The 22,490-nt window shown below is 42.1% G+C and overlaps 1 protein-coding gene across 2 annotated transcripts in view; it reads left to right on the top strand.

The window, feature by feature from the left end:
* The window catches only part of sgcd (sarcoglycan, delta (dystrophin-associated glycoprotein)), a 334,653-nt gene that overhangs the window by 29,081 nt on the left and 283,082 nt on the right, over positions 1-22,490 (top strand). The gene's annotated exons all lie outside the window — the stretch shown is intronic.

Here is a 22,490-nt window from a genome sequence, read left to right as displayed (position 1 = left end):
TGAGGATAAATTGATTTTAAAAAAAAAAGTAGTATTTATAAAAAGAACAAATGTATTTTAATAAAAAAAAATAAAAAAATAAGATTTACAAAGGGCATGTGAATGCAAGTCCATAAAGTACATTTATGTAGTGTATTGTGTATGTGCATATCCGTGGCTATAGTGTGTCTGAGTGTGTGCCAAAGCCTTTAAGTGTCCGTGTGTTTTCTTTTGATGCGTGAGCGCGTGCGTCTTTAAATATTCTAATCGATGTTTACGACCCCTGGCGAGAGGAGGCCTGTCAGTCTGCCAGCATCACTGCAGCTGGGAACTCTGCTGCCCCACAACAAACACAAACACACACACACACACACACCACAGCCTTTCCTCTCTCTCTCTCTCCACTAATTCTCTTTGCTCTCTCTCCCTCAGCAACTGTCACTCCTCACAGGTTTCTTCAACCTCTAAACACCCTGATTCTTTCCTCCGTCTTGTCTTACTCCTCTCATGCTTTTCTTTGCCTCTGTATCCTCTTCTCTCTGTGTCTCTCTCTCTCTCTCATAAGTGTGTGTGTGTCTCTCTCTCTCTCTTTTGGGTTTCAAATCATGATCCCCCCTCCACTGCTGCAAGGAAAACTCCACCTACTCAGCGCTGTTAATGTAGTCACTGACAGTGTGAGCTGCTCTCTCTCTCTCTCTCTCTCTCTCTCTCTCTCTCTCTCTCTCTCTCTCTCTCTCTGACACTCTCTTACCCCCCCCCCAAACCTTTCTCCTCCTCCTCCGAACATCCTCCTCTCCCACATTTCGTCTCTCCTCTTTCACATCGCTCTCTGGCTGCACTTGCGCTTGCAGCCTCCTGCCCGTCTGCCACTCCGCTCTCCTCTCTCCGCCTATCCTCCTCTCTTTCACAAACACACATTTACACACACACATTTACACACACACACACACACACATGCATGCATGCATACACGCTCCCCTCTCTCGCCGTCTCCCCTCTCTGTCTCAGTCACACTCGGTCCTGTGCAGACTTGAGGAGCCCCGGAGAGGAGATGATTCTGGTGGTGATTCTGTTGGAGCGCTAGTGGTGAATTTTCTTTTTCATTTTTAAACAAGAAAACTAGACTCAGAGCAATGTTAATGCAACAGCACCTCTCTCCTCTGTGCTGTGTCGATCTGCCTGCCTCCTGCCTAGAATCAGCCCATTTCGGGGGGATTTAAGCGACCGAGAGTGTGTTGCGCTGGCTGTGCGCTCTGCGGTTCTGGTGCGCTGGATCATCTTCTTCTCCACTGAAGGATGCTCGGTTCTTTCCACAGTCAGGAATATTACTACCACAACTGTCAGTACTCGTGCTGCTGTTGACCACTTCTCTACCCTGGCAAGAGGCACCCCGCTCCCCCAAAGGGGAAGAAGAAGCATGTCAGAAGCGTTGCACATGGAAATGAGCTGTCTGCCTCTGGTTCTGCTGGACTCCAGCCTCTAAACCAGACTTGAGATTATCCCAGAATCACTGAAAGGCTCTGAAGAAATTGGGGATCCTAGGAGTTCCTTTCTGACGAGCTGAAAATTCCTGTATCACTTTATGTCGAGGAGCACCAGCTGCTTAACCAGCTCCATGGTTTTCTGACTTATCCGAGACTGCGATTTTGGCATCTGACTAAGAGGTAGGACTGCTTTTACTTTGACTTTGCTGTGTTGCTTCTTCGTGGCATTCTCCCTCTGCCCTGCTCCTCTCGAACCACATAGATTCTGTACTTCGGAGAGGAACGGCTCGGTCTCAGTGATCTGGCAGATTTTGCTGTGCCGGATTACTCTCGTGGTCTGCTGGATGCTCATTTTTAAACGAAACCGTGTCCGCTACTGGGCTGCTGACGCTTCACCCAGCTTTGTCTGAATAGTCAGGACTGGCACTGCTCTGTCCTGTTCACTATGCATCATCCAGAGTCTGTAGCAATGTCCCTCACTGTGTATATCTGCTCAGTACCAGGTTAGGAACGAATGGCACTGCAGCTCTGAAGCCAGAGGTGTTTAATGTTAAGTGCATTTTTTTCTAGAACCACGGAGCATCCAGCGTCTTTTTACACTGAGTTCGTCATGATCGGTCTCGATTATTCATTTTCTGTCTCGACTCATTCTGTTTAAGTTTGTAGATGCACGACCTTTCATTTTCTCTCATGCCGAATAGTACAAACGCCTCAGTTATTTGTTGGCTTATTCTGGTAAAATTTTATAACAAAATTTGATTCTTTTTAGTTGAAATGGTACAATGGCATCGGATATGGACCATTCCCCTGCATGTGAAGGTCTGCTTTGCGTCCACATTGTCCATTTTTTTTTTTTTGGAAGTCTGCTATACTGTATATTAATTTGGTGTGTGGTTTATTCCCTGTCAGATAGAATAACTGCATGTACTGTTCATATGGAGATCCAGTGTGGGCAATTGCATTTAGGGGTTCGAAGGGGATCTGTGCCAACGGCGACTTCTTCTGAATCAAGGAGCAGAAATGACTGACTATCACAGCCTGCGTCTGAACTAATATTTGTCACCGAGATGTTCACACCTCGGATGGTGTTACTGGATTATGTCTGCGAAAGGAAATTCGGACGAGAGGATGATTGCATTTCGAGGTCCCCTGTATTTTCTGGATCATCACTCTTCAGCGTTTGTTGACTGAATTACTGAAATGAGATTCAGTGGATATGGAGACTAGATACTCACAGACGCATTCATGGTCCGTCTACCCTGCCTTAGTACAACAAGCAAAGAACATATCGAGTATATGGAGCCAAAGGACTGTTGGGAAGGTCTACATCAATAAAGCATTTACAAGGCTCATGAAGAGGTGGGATTTCAGTGCATAGATGATATTATTGATTACAGTTAGGCTCCACACTGTGAAAAACATCCAGCAAAACAGGTGATTTGGTCTTATATTCAGACCTTAAGACACAATTTCATTTGAAATAATTCAAAATTCAACTATTGAAGTGAGAGAATCCCACTTGTTGCCATTGCAGTTTTCTATTTTTAATCTTTTAGAAATTAGTGTTACTAGCTTGAAACAACAGGCTGACCAATGTGCCGATATGAACCAAGATTACTTCTGAGACACTTTTTCTAGTGCACACTGTTTTGGCTCTTGTTAAAAGTTTATCAGAGTCGACTCATGCCCCTGTGGGTCCAGTTCTTCAGTCAGCGGTGTCTTCGGCATTGTGAATACAGTACAATAAACAAATGAGTGCATTTTAATGCTTAATTCTCCATGTTGTTTACTTACATGTGCCATCCTTGCTTCTCCAATCAGTTAAAAAAGACAAAAACTTGAATTTCTCCGATCAGTTTCCATTGGAGTGGAATTACAGGGCACTGTTTCTAAAAGCATGCGCTAACGTAGGCAGAGCAGGAGAACTATGAGCTGACTATGCTGATGGGTTACAAAATTAACGTGAAAACCTGAATAAGAGAGTGATGAACAAAATCACTCTCCGTCACCATTGCAACACCAAATGAGGGTGTACGTTTTGGAAGAATGGCGTTCTACCCTAAAGTTCCAGAGATGTGTTTCGTCATGTTAAGGAATACTGAAGTTATTCAGGAAACTTTTGGTGGAACAGCACCTTACCACATTTTTTTTTTTTTTTTTTCTTTTTCCCCCCTTTCTTCTGTGGCCTATCTGTGTAGCCTCAAGCAGGATACTGTAGGGACATAGCGGCAGTCCTGCAGAGTTTGTAGACAAGATAATGCAAAAGAACGTGAAAGCGAGACTCAATCTGGGGGGACATTTGGTGATGCGGGGGCATCAGTGAATATGTCCTAAACTCTGAGGTAACTATATCTCTAGGGCGAGCACTGCCGCAGAGGCCACCCTACTACGCCAGGTACTGATATCACACAGCCTTATGTTCACTGGATCTGTTGAATATGTAGTCGTTAGTTTGAACATGTGTTCAGCTGAATTCTTCTTCTCTCTAGATACAGTTTGCATGCTTGGCAGATGTTGTTATGATTTTCCAGACTACTTAATGATCATTTAACATTTTTATTTATTTATTTATTTTTTTGACAGCGACCTCTTCAGGAATTCAGAATCCAGTTTTCTCATGTCGTTTTGAAAACTAACATGTCAAAGCGCTACCAGATCTGTTTTATTGCTGGTAAATGCCGCTTGGATTTAACCCAATATGACCCGGCTTTGAAGCCATTTTGTAAATATATGTAAAACTGTGATAAATGTACTTGTCAGACCTTTTCCATGAAGTGTTTACATTCTTTCGTTTCACCTGTGGCAGTTCTGGGCTTTTAAACGTTGATATTCTGACCTTAATTACAGGAACCTGTAATGGAGGGAGTTTGTACCCTTCCCACTTTCAGTATATTCCGTCTTGCCTGCTATGTCACAAAAAGCACCTGCACCCGAGTATTCCTCATGTAAATGGTTCACTCAGACATGGTCCCTCCTGGCTGCCACAGTAGTTTCTGCATGTACACCATTTAGTGGTTTATTCATTTTATGGTGACTGGATTAACTTCTCCCTCCGAAAGAATAGACTAAATGAATTAATAGTAATAAATAGTGATTAATAATAAATAGCACAATACTATTATCATCATTAACAAATTAACACATTAAGAATAAATAAATACATACATTCTTTTCATTCATCTCCAGTTTCGAACAAATTAAACTTTGCATTGTCAGAAAATAATGAACAATTCTGGTAATTGATTTATTGTTTAAGTGATTTATCAAGCAACCAGACTAAGGGTCTGGGGCCACGCTAGCAGCTCTGTGAGGCTGAATTAGTCTTAAATGCCGAGGTCAGCATGCTAACATGGGCACTATGACGACGCTGACATTCTGATGTTAAGAAGGTATAATGTTTACCATGTTCACCACCTTAGTTTGGCGAGTTAGTATGTTGACATTTTCTAATTAGCACTAACTGCAAAGTAGAACTGAGGCTGATGGAGAGTCGTTCGTTTTGCGGGTATATTATTTCACAGGCCAAAGTACGGGGAGAATTAAAATTTTGACGATTCATCCTGTCTGGAACATCAATGCCGGGGCCAGATGTTTGCCGGCGCGGCTAAAAATACCAGTTGTTCACTGCAGCTTCTCAAAAGCCTCTCTCCTTTTTATATCATTGTATCTTTTGACATTTAATAGACTAAACAAATGATTAATTAATACTGAGACCCAGATCAGGCCATGCCCGTGTCTTTAGGCCCTGAAAATGTAGGGCTCAGTTGAAAAGGGTTGATTTCAAACAGTTATGTGCACCAGTCAGGATTTAACAAGATTTGAACCATCACGTGATGACAGTTGTTGGGTTGTTTGCTTCTGTTGCCATCACTGTGAATAAAATGTGATCAAACTGCTCCAGCACAGACATGATGAAGCAGATTGACTGAGGTTTTGAATGTTAAACTCTTAAAATAATCTAGAAGAATGTTTTCTCTTTTTTCCATCTAAAACTTTGATAGTCGCTTGTGTAGTGTTGAATATTTAATAGTTGCAGAGAAAAACTTTAAGACTTTCAGACTTAAAGAGCTGACCTGGCAGAACCTGACTGGAACCGCCAAATTTGAGACCCGAACCCGAGCTGAGGTGAGGGGTTTGCCCTATTTCATCCAACACCGTCCATAATCTCGCCAGGCCAATGCGACGCATTGGTGACGCTATCTCTTACTCTCTCTCCACTGCATATCTACTTGCAAGACACACATGGAGACAGGAAGAGATGGTGACAGAGGGAAAGGTACAAAGCAAGAAAAGAAGTGCAAAAGAGAGGAAGAGGAGCACAGGGAGGTGAGACATGACAAAGCAAGAAAACATGGAAAGACAATGGGAGGACGGAGGGGGGGAGAGACGGGAGGTGTTGATCGAGAGCGGGCAGGAACAGGTCTCCATCAGAAGCCTGTGCCATGGTGACGGACACTTGTACAAGAAAGCTGGTAAAACATGAATAATGAATTTTAAGGAAAGGTGTAGTGATGAATACTGCAGCAGGGAGCAGAAGAAGCTCTGAGGCGTTTCTCTTCACAGCACCCCACTACCTCAGCAAGCACTCATGAATTACTTAGACTAAAACCTAGCCCATACAAACTTCAATTACACACACACACACACACACACACACACACACACACACACGCACGCACATGATGCATAACTACATTAGAGCACAGAGGACGTCACCTTAAAGTCAGTAAAGTTGATTTGGAGCCAGAGGACGACCTGCTGCGTCCTCCCTCATCTCAGCACCTTAAACAAATCAACTCATTTTGGTGGTTTGATGACAGTCTTCACTGCCCTTGTTTAGCCTTGGGAGACACACTTTAACGTGTGTGTTTGCGCGTGTGTGGACAGATGGACAGCAAATGCATTTTTATGCATATGCTTGTTTACAGTAGTGCCGCATATGTTGTATCTTTGGTAAATAATGTATATTTGAATCTTGTTTTAGTATATATCTTTCTTAGTTCAAAAACAATACTTTGTTAAGATGTTTATGTACAAAGGAAGAAGGTAAACAAGCCTCATTCAAGACGACAAACTGTCAGGTCAAGAAATTGCCTCCGTGCCTTGTTACTTTCCTTCTTTGCTTCCCTCTCTCTGTGCTTTCTTCTTTTTTTCCTAATTTGCTTCTTTGTTTTTTGTTTCCTCCATCCTTTTTTTCTGCCTTCCTCCTTCCTTTTCTTGCTTGTTACTTCATTTCTCTCTCTTGTTCTTATCTGTCAGTCTTTGTCAGTCTTGCTTTTTATTGTCTTTCATTCCATCTTTATTCCATGAATCCTTTTCCTTCCTTAATCCCCGTTCTTTCTAATTTCTTACCTTCTTCCCATCCTACTTATTTTTTTCCTTGATTCCACCCTTGCTTCTTTATGTCTTCCGTCCCTTCTTTGGTGTTTTCTTTTGTCTTATTTTCTTCCTTGCCAATCATTGCCTCTTATTTGTTTTATCTGTCCCATTTCCCTGCCTTTTCTTCTTTTTTTCTCCTCTGACATGTTGCTTTCCTTATTTATTTTCTTCAAACTGTCTTTCTTTCCATCACTTATCCCCTCCACCACAGTGTCTGTGTACTTTATATGTACTGTATGTGTGAGCTTTTATGTGTCTAGTTATTTCTGGTCTCTCTCCTGCCCAGTTAGTCACAAGAGCAACATTGCGTCCCTTCACAACCATCAAGACAAAGATAAAAAAAGCCTCTCTGATTCTGATGTTTTTGTTCTAAGTGGGTTTGTGTACACGCATGCATGCATGTGTGTCGGCGTGCGAGTGTGTACGCGGGGTGTGTTCTCTTGGGTGCGGGGGAAATTGGAGGCTCAATTTCTTTCCACTAATTACCCAGCAACAGTCCCCCCTAATTGTCAGAGCCTCACATGCATTTGATGTCTTTAAATATCCAGCAGCAAGAAGCCACGTAAACGAAGCAGAGAAATGGCAGGAGGGAGGAAAGGGCAGAACAAAGCAGGTCGCTGGATGTGCTACGAAGCTGTGTACGACCTGTAACCTGCAGAATAGCTGCTGCCGGATCCTGTAGATCCATCTCCTCAGAGGATCTGTCTCTTTATTAGAAGGGAGGAGGCACTTGATGTCTGCAATACAACGTGAAACATCAACATAAAACGTGTTAAACATTTTGAAGTCGATGCTTAGTTAATATACCGTAGCGCAAGATGAAAACTGAGATGACTGTTGTCTGTTGCTGTCTGCTTCCTGTGATATTTATCTGAAACTAGCACCTAAAAGGAATGGACATAATAATGGGAACACCAGTACAGTCTAACGCAATCCAGTGCAATGGTTCTGCAACCAACACTGTCTTTATGAATGAGTACTAATCACAGAGGTATTGATTCAGGTTGTTGTTTGTGATGTCGAATGGAAACTGTTAGGGCCCTCTAGGCCTCTTTGAGAGAGAGAGAGAGAGAGACTAGAGTGGACCAAAATGTAACTCTGAAAAATATTACTTCTTATTCTGTATTTGTTTATATTCTCAAAATCATTCACCATAAAATGTAAATGTGTCTGAGGCAGTTTTAACCCTCTCCACACTACTGCAATTATTTTGTATTGGGGAAAAAGTTCAGCACAGACGAAAAAACAAATCCCCATTTGCTGTCCTAACAGGATCTCGCCTAGCCCCGTTACTACTTTAACAAAATAAGACCGGTAGCCCTTTCATTGGTGATCCTGTTAAAGGAAACGAGGATTTGCACCGGATACAAGTTCCTGGAGAAGCTACCAAGAGCAGCAGCTTCTACATCCAAGCAAAAAGTGATGGCTAAGTTGTGTTGCTATCTTGTTGGTAACACTGTTTCTGAACCGGTGAAGGATATTAGAGATTTTGCCAGCCGGTGAAGTTTTGGAAAGTCTATCTGAACACCGTCAATTTTTCGCATTTTTCCCTCCAACATCAAGCCAAACTGGTGGGTCAGGATTTAAGATTTTAGTGCGGGTGTGGTTTGATTTTGGCTAATAATTGGCAATTAATTCAATATTTACAGTTTGTACCGTTACTTGATCATGGTTAATTACTGGGCCACGATGGACTGGCCAACGTGAAGCACAGTCTCGAGTCGTTTTTGCACTAAACACACTTTTAGATTGATCGGTCCACTCTAATATTTATGTAGCGTGTGAGTCTGTGTGTAGTCTGCGAGAGGCATGGATAGAGTGTACAGGTAGAGGGTGCCTTGTGCTTTACAGATTGTAAAGCCCTTCAGGTAAATTTGTGATTTTGGGCCATAGAAATAAAATTGACTTGACAGAGAGCACTTTAAAATGGCCTTGGCGAAGTGAGATTAAAAGTGGCTTCAGATTGTTATTGGGTTCTTGTTAAATATCACATCACACACTTGGTCCCGGTTTGAGCCTTTCATGTATTAGCATACATTTGGGTCATAAAGATAACCGTCAGTTTCTCTGAAAGATAATTAACCAGCAATGTCTGGAAAACTCAAAGGTCGTTTGAAAAAAAACAAACGCTGTTCCGATGGTATTTCCAGAACCCTCAAGGACTCCTCTAACCATCTGGATGAAAAACAATATTCTGTCTGCCGCATGACGAGAGAGGTTTTTAACCTGTTTACCGACTCGCGACTCTGTTTCCATTCTAGGTCGCTGGGAGGCTGCCATCTCTGTTTTGATTCGGAAACAGAGGCGCAACTTGGGAAATGGGTTTAAAAAGCAAATTTTCAAAAGACCACATACATACTTAATGAAATGAGAATTTAATTTGATGTCTTCCTCCTGTGTAACAATGTCAGAGGAAGTACACCCAGTTGGCAGTTTAATAGGTCTACCTAGCTAAAACTCGTGCAGTCTAATAAAACGGCGCCACAATAAATCCTTCCTTCGTGAAGGTTATAATGTTCAGCTGGTGCTGGAACTGTTTTAGAGAGGTGTTGACTCAACTTTATGATCATTTTGAAAGCTGTAGTTTGTGATGCTTTTGAACTGTATTGTATTATACAGAGAGGTATTTCTGCCATTACGCCGACCCTCATTGATTGGTAGAGGTTGGACAAAATAATATAAACACTTTATAAGTTTATATGACTACATTATTTATTATAATAACAGTAATAAGCTTCCCGTGTGCAGATGCAGTATGATTGTGTTGCAGTTCCAAAAAACTGTTTCTCCATCAGTCAGCAAGAGAGACACAAAATGAAAATAAAATTCAACACACGGCACTGTGAAAGAAAACCGGCACAAAATTCACAGCTCAGATTCAACTTTATAAAAGACAAATAAAAAAAATTCATAAAACGTGAACTGCGAGTAAATCCGGGTTACTGTACTGGCACTGTTTGTCCAACAACAGCTGGTATAACATGTCTTGTTTTATTTCCAGATCATTGAATCATTTTTTTTCTGTGACAAGGATCAATGATCGTTGTCACAGAAAAAGAGGGAAACATAGCTTTCAGTACGCCAGGCGGAGGAAATTTGTTGCACCTTTAAACTTGCGAGACGATAAAAATGGGTAGCTATTGCATTATTTTCAAGAACAAAACATCTGCAATGGAAGTGGAAGCAGGGTAAAAGGAGGGACATTTGTAACGGCTGCTGCTGTTTACACTACTAATGCAGGACGGAGAAATACAGGAGACCAGACTTTTATTTTGCCAACAGCACCACAGAGACCTGGTTGCTTGAAGCTAAACATTAGAAAGCAAACAGTGAAATCCAGTTTGACATGAATATTTAACATAAGGAAAACGAAAATAAATGAATCGCAAGTACAAATGGGATGGATTTTATGTTGCCTGCTGACAGATGGGGCTTGATTGTGTTTACCTTCAGGTCTTTATGTCTGCCTGTCCTCAAATCTGTTTCTAAATAAAATGGCGGTCTCAGGACCTCAGAGGAGGACGGGCGGGGAAAGAAAAGCGAGGCTCTCCCATCTCCTGTCTTCTCCATAAATAGCTTTATCTCCCCTAGCCACTGAGCGATACTGACAGACTGCATTAGCAACCTGGAACTGATTTCACTTAAGAGTTTGAGTCCTTTGAGGGATTATTTTGTCTTGTAGAGTAGAACAAAACCCAACACAAAAGTCCATCTGAAGGTTAGGAAACTCGGCGTGGAGGAGACGTGAGTGAACAGACGCACAGCCGTGGAGAGGGGACACGCAGGCAAGAGCTCAAGGAAGATGATGGGCTTTTTATTACATAAGTAGAGCAAGTAAAGCGCATTCAATCATGAGTCACATCGCATAAATCCACATGGAGAAGTGGGGGCCGAGAGAAATCTGAGATGCCGGACAGCTTTCGTAGATTCTTCAGGGGGCCACATGGTAAACACGTGTGATGACATGTCCTGTGAATTGAGGCATCTCGCTCCTCAAAAACCGGCGCCTATTCTTAGAACAACTGACAGTTCTCAGTAAGTGCTGCTTTAGCTATTGGTAGGTTAAAAACGCGTCTAGTCGCGTACAATCAAACTGGACAAACTGTGGCTAGAAATGAAACCCTCCGGATGTCTAAGTTCCATTTAACCACTGATTCCACATCATTTAAAATGACTGCATTTTAACTTATAGTTAGGACCTTCTTCGCATGCATAAACCTGGAGTAAAAACGTGTGTAGACATACTGCGTGTTATGTCACACAGTGCAGTTGATCTTAACAGGAAGTGGCTGAACCCTCTGCACTTCATTGTCTCTAATAGCAAATCAGCGTTTGTGCTAAATGCTTAACCGCACGTTAGCATAAACAGCTTACCGGGACAAGACGGGAGTCATCTTTTATCCCACACAAGAAGAAGCTGTCCTCAGGTGTATAGACACAGCTTGAGTCGAGTGCGGCTGGCATGACAAAGTGACGTGCGTGCGCATAGGTCCGCCCTTACGCAGCCCGAACTAATATTATGAAATGACTTATACTACAGAACAGATGATTGTTGAGTGCGAATGGCGGCTGTCGTCTCTCCTCACACAGTTTATTCATGAATAAGTGAAAATAAAACATGGAAAAGACTCCATTTTCCCATGAGTGAAAGATGCAGTTTCACTCACCGTTCTCCTCGTGCACCCCCTTCCTTACGTCTCTTAGGATTTCCTGCCTTTATTTCTTCCCCCTAATTACGTACAACGTAAAGTAAGGAGCTAAATGCGAGTCCGGGGAGCTGTCTCCTGCAACGTGGGCCTCTTTTTTGTCATGGAATTACAGTGAGCTCAGAGAGACTGCTCGGATGTCGGTGTGGGGCTAAAGTACATGCATTGATTTGTTTGTCAAAGGGAGTGAATAATTCTGATGAGGTATTGATTGTTGTAAATCAAGACATACTGTAAGTCACCTTGGTTAAGGGCAGAGGGGCCTTGCTGATAGATTGTATGATGTGTAGAAATGATTATTGAACCTTGAAACAAGGCACTGAAAAATGACCGCTTTGCTGACTGGCTATTTAAGCTCATCACTCACTGAAGGATTATATTGACAATCTCACGGGGAACACAATTGCTGAACGATAACAAAAAGGGCCCAAAGTTCCCAAAATGGTTTCACTCTCTGAAATTCCGCGTCGGTGGATCTACGGCGCTGCAGCGTAACCAGACTGCGTTTGCAGATGGAGGGGGGGGGGTATTGCGTAATCAGCATACCATGAGTATTCGACTGTGTGAACGCCAGCGGCTCGTGAAGGATGGTTATTGTTTCAGAAAGAGACAGAGTGAACGAAAGGGGGAGCGTGAGAGAGCAAGAGGAGCGAGTGAAAGAGGAGTTCAAAAGGCAGAAAATAAAAGAGGCAAACTTGAAAGCGACAATGAAATAGAGCACCAGAGATATAAAGAGAGGGAGAGAAAATAAAGGAGGGGACAAGACAAAACTTCAGAGAATGAAAGAAAAGCAAGAAGATTACAGAGGATGAGTCAAAGTGAAATGGAGAACGTTTGACAATAAGGGACAGATAATGAAGGAGACTGATGGCGAAAGTAAAGAAAAAGAGGGAGAATCCAATTATATGTGGCTTCAAGAAGCCAAATGGCCAAATGGCCAAAACTCAGACTTACCCCATATGCACTTTCAGTTTCTTCTTGTCATCGTACAGTTATTCTCTAAACATGGTTAGTTTTGGGGAAATAAGCATTCATTTCTTGTATTTCACCAGTCGATACCTGGGTGATGCAGAGGACGCCGTTGCCTGAAATGTATGGTTTTGTAATACAGGACTGGATTAAAAGTACCGTTTCTGAAGATCAGCATTTATCCATCGCTTCTCAGAGATCACAGTTCTGAGAGTCCTGCGTGCCCTGCTCTCTGCTCCTGGATCTCTGTTGCAGCGTCATCAGCAGTATGAGACACACCTGGTCGGCATTCAGCGAGCTTGAGGTCTCCTTTCTCCACACGGTCCTGAGTCGTGGCTTCGGGTTTTGGTTCTGTCGAGACGACACATCCTCACTCATTTGTTATTTGTTTTGTATTTTGACTTTACCTCATTGGGCGCCCCCCAGTTGGCTGACGGGGTTAAGATCCCGACCATGAACTACCACATTCCCCGGTTCCCCTATGTTTGGGAACCTTTGACGCATGTCATTCCCCATCTGTCGCCACTCATTTCTTGTCATCTCTCCACTACCATCCGTCTGTTAAAGGCTTACAAATCCACAGATTAATATTAAAAAAAAAAAAAAGAAACCCCACGATCCCGTACTCTTGTATATCTCGTATGTAAATTTTGTCCTACTCGATAAAAAACGATTGCAACACAAACTGTAGGCAGGACCGAAATGTCTTCTTCAGCTTCCCTTTTGTTGCACTTTGAGTTTTTTTTTTGTTTTTTTATTTTAATTTTTTTTGCCTGTTTATCCATGCTGCTGGACATGCTACCCCATTAAAACTTTCCTTTTTTATCTCAAACAAACTATTGTCACTGCTGCTGGAAGTGGCTGGCTTTATGGCGTTACATTCTTGGAATAGCTACGTGGACACATTTTAGGAAAACGTAGATTCTTGATGTTTGCTTTAAATTATAGTCAGAGGAGAAACACACTGACTTTGTATCATATATGTACACAAAATGTAAGGATTACGCCTTCATGGTACATGTCATGCTTCATCAAAATGACCATAATTATATGCTAACACGTTTGGTACTCTCCAAACACCTCTTAGTCTGGAACCATGTCATTGTGGTATATGATTACATTTCGTATAGTTTGATTACATCTATTGCATCTTTTAATGAGAACTTTCATTTACATTTCTATGTGTTGGTTTGCTCTTGAATCCCTGCAATAATACCATATTCAGACGAGGAACGGATCCAAATCAACGGCGTGAGCAGATATGCTACTTTACAAAACATTGGGGTTTTTTTTTTTTTGTGTGTGAATATGAATGCGCACTAGCGCTTGTGTGTTTTGTGCGTGTATGTGTGTTTTGCGCCAGAGCACTTTCACGTTTGGTGGCGTTTACATGAAAGAGGAAATCACTGCTGGCTTCCAGACAAGACTCCTTCTCCCTGAGCCATGGAGAAAATTAAATGAGTCAGGATGTAAAATGTATTCATTATTTGATTTCCATCTCCTGACGCCGGCCACTGAATCCCCTGCTATAACCGGCTCAGCACAAGTGCCTCTGGCGCACGGCTGTAAGTGCACAATAACACCGGTGCATCATTTTAATGCAGATGTTCCTGGCAGAACGCTAGTGGAGGGTGAATGTGCTTTTGCAATGGCTCAGTGGCAATGGATCTGTGTGTGTGTGTGTGTATACAGCATATGTTTATTTATCTGGATGTGTGTAAATGCACGGTTTGCTCCTGTATGTCTCTGTATGTTTGTGTGTGGTTTGTTGTTTACCGGAGGGCAAAATTAGCTGCAGGGCTCCAGGCCCTGAATTGCAGTGGCTAGCCGTATGTGAGCTAATATTGACTGTATGAGTGCTGGTCATATCTACCTGTTGAATGGATGGCTGCTTTGACTAATGACTGCCTGATTTTTCATTTTCATATCTCCCGATATTGCAAGGATGGTTGGCGTAAATTAAAAGATACGGAGGAGGGGGCAGGAGGAGGAGGAGGAGGAGGAGGAGGCGAGCAGAGATGAAAAATGGGTAATTATCTAAAACATCCACAAATCCTCGGCAGGCATATTTCAAGTGTGCGGGGAGTGTTTGTCACAGCCGATAGTTTCGTTTTCTAGTTGTGTTTTCCACCCCGCTCCCCACCTCCCACCCCGTTTCGCCAAAAGTACCAATCTCTTGTCAGTTTTAATCTCTAACCTCCAGTCAGTCATTGCTCATTCCCACAGCACTGTCTTCTCCACAGACACTACAAATAAATGAGGTGCCGCTTGATTGAAATGCACTTGAAGTTATCTATTGTGAGCGAAGTCAGGTATATTTTCTTCTCTACAGTTCCTGGGATCAAGCGTCCTCAGCTAGAACAAATCAGAGTCAAGAGATTGAGCAGGAAATATTCCTGGTGTTGGTTTTTGTCAGCAGACAGATGCTGCATGAGAAGAGATCTAATTAATTTACTCAGCTGAATGCAACAGTCTGATGGGACTGGTGAAAAGAGTGTGTGACTTAATTGTGACGGAGGATTGGCTTGGATCACGGTTTGGAAGGTATGTGCGAGGGAATTGAAAAAGAATGAGCTCAGGAGTGATTATATCATATTCAGAGGTGATGTTTTTGCTAATGTCCCATTTTCACACTGCAGGCACTTGGGAAAATACCCATGAGAGCAAATAAGCCTTATTGTTGTGTGCCAAGATGAAAATGATATTTAAGGCATAATTTTCCAGAATGATGTCTAGATAATACTGGAAAAATGAATGAATGTTAAAAAAAAAAACACATAAGAGACGAAGTATATTTAAGCTACTGTTATCCACCAAAACTTAGCTCCAGCCCAATTGGAAGCTAGTTAGTAACATGTTAGTGGCAAGTTTGTCCACTACATTCAAAAAGCCTTTATGGTTGTAGAATCTGGAAATCAGGAATCCGGTGCAGAGACGTTTTACTAGTTGTGGTTTGGCCTCACTTTAGGACGGTGGAAAATATTCATCTGGCTCTAGACTTTTTCTTTTTTCCTTAGTCAAATTCTGGGCTCCACAGCTACATTTCCTCAGACAGCCGGTTCCCGTTTGATGCATGTTCACAGCTGCTACACGTTAGCAAAAATATAATGTACCGTATTTCCTCAAATGGAAACCGGGGGAGTCGATTAAAAGCCGGGTCAACGATGGTGGCCGGGGGCAATGGTGGACAAAAAGAAAGGAAGGCCCGCCTCCAAGGACAGGCCGGGGAAAAAAAACAAGGGTGGATAAACTCCTGGGGCCTGTCGTATAATGTGCTTTCCAGTTGAGCATAATGTACATTTCTACCACGTTGATTTAATAAATTCAACAATATGATCATGGTGTCTTCAACACTGTGTTGTTCTGGATTACTGATCTAAGTGTAATCTAAGTATTATTGTGCTTTTTTTTCAGCGTATGTGTGTATCCACTTTGCTTTGTCGTCCTTTAATCCCGTCCACAGCGTGAGCGAAGCGCTACATTTATTAACGGTCTTGACATGCAGGAGATTTCAACAGTTCAGATAAAGTCAGATATGACATGAATGCAGCAGGACTCTCCCTGGTGTCAGTAGTTTTCAGGCCACACTCTCATCCCTCTCATCATTTCTGATTTGTAACATTTGTTTTCTTTCTTTCCCTCTTTCTCTATCATTTTTCTCTTGTCTCTCCTGTGTCTTTTTTTGTGTCTCTTTTTTGTTTTTTTTTCGTTGTTTTCTACTTCTATCACTGTCTACGAGCAGTGTCTATATCAAAAGTCGATTGTAGCTGTTTTAGTTGGTCACTCCACTAATCTGAGGGGAAGAGTGGGTGGGATTGGCAAAGGTGTATTATGTTTACCTATTATACTGTACAAGCACTGAAATAAAACAACACCCCCAAGGTCTGAAAAATGCTAATGGCTTCCAAACTGATGCCATTGTTTTTGACATGCTGCCGTGCATGTACCGAACACACATCTGGGCTTTTGTCAAATAATGCCACAATACGTTTTAGCGTTCCTTCCTAGTGTTTGCCATTACCTTTTAAACTATACAACAGGGAAGGTGTTAATACATTACCCAAGATCCCCAATGGTGGTTTTGTTTGTTTCCACATCGTTTATACCAGCACTACAGGAGGGCTTTTTATACCTAAAACTCATTTTTCTAGCTTTCATTCACCACCTCTGAGGTTACACCGGTACTGAAAATCATCAACAAACATGACATTTCCACCACTCCCAAGTGATTAAGCAGAAGACGTAGGTGGCATGGAGGCTTGGTGGTAAGCCAGAGGTAGGCTGCCCAGAGCCCCTTAAAATTGTAAATATGTCCCCAAATGATTCAAAGCAGGAAAGTGTGTTTTTTTTTTTGTTTTTTTTTTTATCCATTTGAGTAAATGTCTTGTAAGAATTTCCCCCAGAAAATTGAAAAACATGGCTAGAGAAAATGAAAGATGAAGAAGAAAAGATGGGAGGAATATTTTTTTTTCCTTCACGGTTGATACCGCCAACAACAAGTGCTGCTAAACAGTTTAGGCAACGTAAACTGCCTGGTTAAGGTTAAGAAGATTTCCTTCATGGTTAAAAGAAACCAGTGGTGACTGTTGGTAGGGGAGAGGACATAAATTGTTGACTCCAATGCCAAGCATCCACCCTGAACTCTTCCCTGACAGTTTCTGTGTTGGTATAAAACATTTCACACCACGTCAGTCCTTGCTACTGAGTGACGATTTGCACGTCACCATTTCTGCGCCACCAGAGGTGGCTTGTCAGGAAGTTGTATTTATTATCAATATTATTTTTTTCTGGTGATAAGAGCATGTGCAGAAGACACATTGTTGGATGTGTGAAGTGCTAATTATGCAGGATGACAACGCCAAAACTGTCAATGAGTGAGTTTTTCTTGGTCCAGACCAAATAAAGTGAACTACAGGTCTAAAAGCAAGACCCCAGAAACATTACTGCAGCGCCGCTCCTGGCTCTCACCTCAAGGCTAGAGTCCTGAGCTAAGTTGAAGCTAAGTCCTGAATTCAAATCTCAGACTCTTGAGTAAAGTCCATTTTTTTTGTATAGCCCAGTATCACAAATTTGCCTAGGGTGGCTTTACAGTCTGTACCGGATACAAGATCCTCTTTCCTCAAATCAGATAAATACGAATAAGCAGCTGCAGAGAGTGGATGGAGGAAATTAGATGTAGTTACTCCCATGCCATCTCGGAAAACGAGCTCCTCCAGTCATTGATATCAAATAGCAGTGCCACTTAGTGAGTGATACATCATGTCATGCTCTTGTCCAATGAACTGCACTGTATTTGCAGCAGCGTGGTAGTTTCCTGTCATGTACCATCGGGGTCTGGGTGAACATCCACTTTGTCCTCACGCTGAAACAAGCTGAGTTTCCCCATCCCTGTGAGTCAGTGAGCCCTTCAGCTTGGCAGCAGCAGATTTCCCACAATGAAAGTGTAGAGGGATCCTTTGTGAGCCTCACCTCACCTTCTCCAGATGGCAAACGCTTCCCCGGATAGATTGATCCCTCTCACCTCTCCACTACAGGGGACTGAATAAAGCAAAAGTGTTCCAAAAAAGAGCCCTTATTAAAACACTTCAGCACTCATTTCCTCCTCATAGCCTCTCGCCTGTGGCCATTACATCAGCGCCTGCAAGCTGCCTCTTCCAATTTGCACAGGTGCTCCGGTTGTAATCTCTTGACCCACACCCTCTAAAAAAAAAAAGTAAAAAAATAAAAAAGAGCAAATTTTGACTTGAGGCTTGCTTTGAATTTTACGATGTGGAATTAAAAGACACAGGAAGGGAAATTAAATCTTGGATTCTAATTAAGGGAGTTTTGTGTGTCCCAGGGAGAAATGATTATGGAGAATAAAAGCTTTTAACAAGCATGGCATAAGGTAATCCACAGCCCTCACATCCCACATCCCCCTTCTGGAAGACAGTGCAGGCAGTAAATGATGCCCCAGGCATGTCAGATTGATTGGCTGGAATTCAGTAACAACACAATCCAACTGAGAGCCAGGATTGTCAGCCACTACACAAGATCTAATTAAGACTAATATAACACTTGGAATAATAGTGTGTGTGTGTGTGTGTGTGTGTGTGTGTGATATCTAGTCCGCTGTCCATTGTGGCTCTCACACTGTCCCTTTGCAATATATCAGCAGTATATGTTGCATTTAAGACTATAAAATGTAACTGTGTATGTTTTACTTCGTGTTATTTTTAGTCCTGGTAGAAAATGAAGGGTTTTTTGTTTTGTTTTGTTTGTGTAGCTAAAGAAAATTAAATATCAAGTCCACCTGATAAACGATGAACTCAAAATTATTGAAATTAACTGAAGGGCATATTAGTCATTCCACAGCTGATCTTCAAACATACGTAAATACTGTATGTGGTCAAAAAAACATGTGCCTACATGGCTACAAAACAAAATTACCACTACCTCTTCCATGCCCCAGCTGAAAGTACCTTTAAAAATGCACTTTTGACCCTCTGCTTCTCCGTTCCCTGTGAGACCTACTTTGCCTGGCTGAGCAAACACAGTGATCATAGTATTATACTAGCTCTAGGGCCTGAGTAAAAATTAATAGGAAAAAAAAAAAATACAACATTAAGCTCACAAACATCATTAATTGGCTTCAACAGCATAACAAGACTAAGAGTCTAAAGCCATTATAGCGGCTCTTCTCAGGCACAGCGGTGCTCTGAACTAAATGCTAATTTCAGCATGCTAGCATGTTCACAGTCACAGTGCTAACAGTTAAATTGGCAATTGGCAAATGTTAGCATGCTAACATTTGCCAATTAGCTTAAACACAAAGTACAACAGAGGCTGATGGAAATGTCATTTGCTTTGTACGTAGATAGTTGTAAAGGGATCTCCAAAGTTAATACAGCTTTTCCTGGAGGGGACATGAATGTTTGCACTGAATGTGAGCCGTGTCCATCCAATAGTTATCAAGACATTTCACTCAAAACCATAATTGTCAACCTCATGCTGGCACTAGGGGAAAAGTCGGGGGATTACCAGAGTCAGTGGGATTCATTCTCTAGGCACCGTGGCTATTTCTACCATATTTCATAGAAATTCATCCAATACTTGTCGAGATAGTTCACTGAAGGCCCAAGATGTCAACCTGCTGGTGGTGTTAGATGAGATATCAAAGGATCACCCAAATCAGTGGGAGACGTCCTCCGGAGACGGTGCACAAATGAAAAACGTAGATTCGGGATTCCGATATTCATAAATCTTTACCACCAGTGGGACAAAAAAATGTAAAATCCCGAGGGTGGCGCCAAAGGAAAGGTCACCTAAATCAAAATGGTTTATTGTCTGTACAGTAGCCATTTTATGACATCAGAGTCTATACTCAGCTCTCCACTGACGGACATGACTCAGTTCCCTCTCAGCTATTGCGTCATTCGCAGCTGTTCTCTGAATCGATTGCAAAGTAATGATAACATTCCACAGCCAAGTTCTGCACAACTATGACTCAGGTCTGCTCCACCTTCAAGTGGCAATCAGAATGCTGTTGATGATGTGGGGCAATCAGGCTGAGGGAAACCTGAACAGAGCCAACGAGTCGAACGTGTTCTTCAACAAGCTCGGCAAAGGAACCCCAGCTGTCCCCTCCTCCAGACCCACAGACCACACGTTGCTTCCCCTCTCACACCTCCCCAGTTGCTACGCTGCTTTCCATTTACCTCGGAAGTCGGAGCCGGGAATGACGTCGCATCTGGGTTGACCGTGTTCCAGGGCTACAAGTCGGAAAACCGAAATGAGTGCAACTTGCTGTTAGCGTTGCCAGTTCTAGCCAGGTTAGCCACTGTAAGCAAAAACCAGCTGATAACAACGCATTACGCAGGTTTCTGCGCATACGAACACCGCAGCGACATGTCCACAGATAGGAGACGGACAGTACTGTGTGCACGGCTGATTTAATGAGACATAAATGAGACAGAAGTCAAGCGACATGGAGGCTCCCTCTATTTTTCAGTCGGCAACACACTGGACTAAAAATGCAACACAGGGGCTCTCTACAGGAAGAGACAGCTTAGGTCCTTTAATGTGTGCAGCAAGATGTTGCAGATCGTTTACCGGTCTGTTGACCAGCGCAATAGTCTTTGCTGCAGTCTGCTGGGGCAGCCGCGTCAGAGCCACTGACACCAGAGAGAGGACCACTCTGACTCACATTATCTATCACATCTGTTACATATATATATATCAGATTAATCTCTTCTTTCAAGGTTTGCTTTATACATATGCACCCGACTTGCACTAATGTAAAGTGCATTGATGTATATAATATCACCACCATTGAGCACTGTATATATTCAGCACACAGAATAGCTATGGGTCTGTCTTTAGTCTCTATTTATATTTACTTTAATTTTTATACCTTATTTAGTTTTTATTTAGTCTATTTAGTTATTGTACAGAATATACCCTTTAATTGCATTTTGTGTTATTTACCTACCTCGTTGTCTTTGTGATTCATGTGAAGTGGCTTCTGCAACACCGCAGGTTCCCTTTGGGGTAAATAAAGTACTCTATTTATCTATGTATTTACTGTATGAACTGGGAGATAATGTTGTTCGGGCCCAGTCAGTCAGCTGAATTGCCTCAGACAAATGTCTGTGTGGTGTTGTTGGCCTTACGTGTTGTACCGTGATTGCTTTTATTAAACCTACATTTTACTAAACCTATATTTGACTACGTAAAAGCTGACTTGAGCATCCCCTTGCAAGTGGCTATAATAACTCTCACCTGCATTTACTGGCAGTGGATTTGCTTTGCTGTTTGATGTTTTATTTTATTCTCCCTGTAGATTTTCATGCTACCAGCAGGTATACAGATTCTCGAGCAAAAAAAGTAAATTGAGCCATGGGTAAAGGTTATGAATCATCCATTACACACACATTAAATGGTTATATAATGTTATTTTCATGCTTAAGGCCCTCTATTGGATTTTTTTTTCAAACCGACATATCCGTGTAGGATTTTATTTAAATGCAGTGTTGTCAAACAGAGTGGGATTATGGCGTGGGTGACACCACTATTAGCCACAGTGAGCTGCTTCCAGTCAGTATATTCTGTCAGTGCTCCATGTAAAGGAGACAGTAAAATGTTGGTATTGAGGATGTTCATGCTTAGACTGGACAAAACAAGATTCTACAGTATGTTGTTTTCCTGTCTATAAGGTGCAGTGTATATAATATATATATATATATATATATATATATATATATACAGAGAGAGAGAGAGAACTGATAAAATGTGATTGCAGGAGCAGAGATAACACTTTCTGTGTTATATCTTTCATCCAAAGCTCCTTACAGTGCTGTGAATGGATACATGCTGGGAATGGCATATTCTGATGTAGTGTGATGTGATAAAAATATTTCTGCATAAAGCTGGCAAGGAAGAAAAATACGACAAAAAATAGTTCGAGCAGTATCTAAATTTTCCAAAATATTTGTGAAGTTCTTTCGGGACTTTGGTAGAAACGTTCTTCCCTGGGAGCATGTTTCTGACCAGGCGGGAAGGGCTGACGTGTTTAAAAAAGGAAGGACAATTATCTACAGTATCTGTGATCACTGGGTATCAAACTGCAAATTGTTGTCAGACTATTCAGTTTGACACATAAAAACAGTTGAATATATTGGTCCAGGTGACACTTGTACTCTCATTCACTGATTCGACGTAAACTCCTGAAAAAGCACTGATAGTCCTAGAAAGAACTGAGAGTCAGCTGATTTTGTCAGCAACTATAGCTTTGCCGAAGTGATGCCCATGCCTCTCTCTAATCTAGCCAGACGTCGCAGAGGTCGGCTCAGAGTCTTTGAAATGTGAGACCTTTGGAGATCCTGAGTCAGCCGTTTAATTTGCTGTCAGACTTCTGTTGGGTATTTGGTCAGGTACAGAAGTTCTCTGACAAGTTCTCTGTGGAGTAAATTTGTGCTAGTTTAGTTAAAAGTGT

The sequence above is a fragment of the Xiphias gladius genome, chromosome 17 (assembly GCF_016859285.1).
Source record: "Xiphias gladius isolate SHS-SW01 ecotype Sanya breed wild chromosome 17, ASM1685928v1, whole genome shotgun sequence".
In the NCBI taxonomy this organism is placed as follows: domain Eukaryota; kingdom Metazoa; phylum Chordata; class Actinopteri; order Istiophoriformes; family Xiphiidae; genus Xiphias; species Xiphias gladius.
Note: the sequence above shows the minus strand (reverse complement) of the source record. Positions and strands in the feature narration are given on the sequence as shown.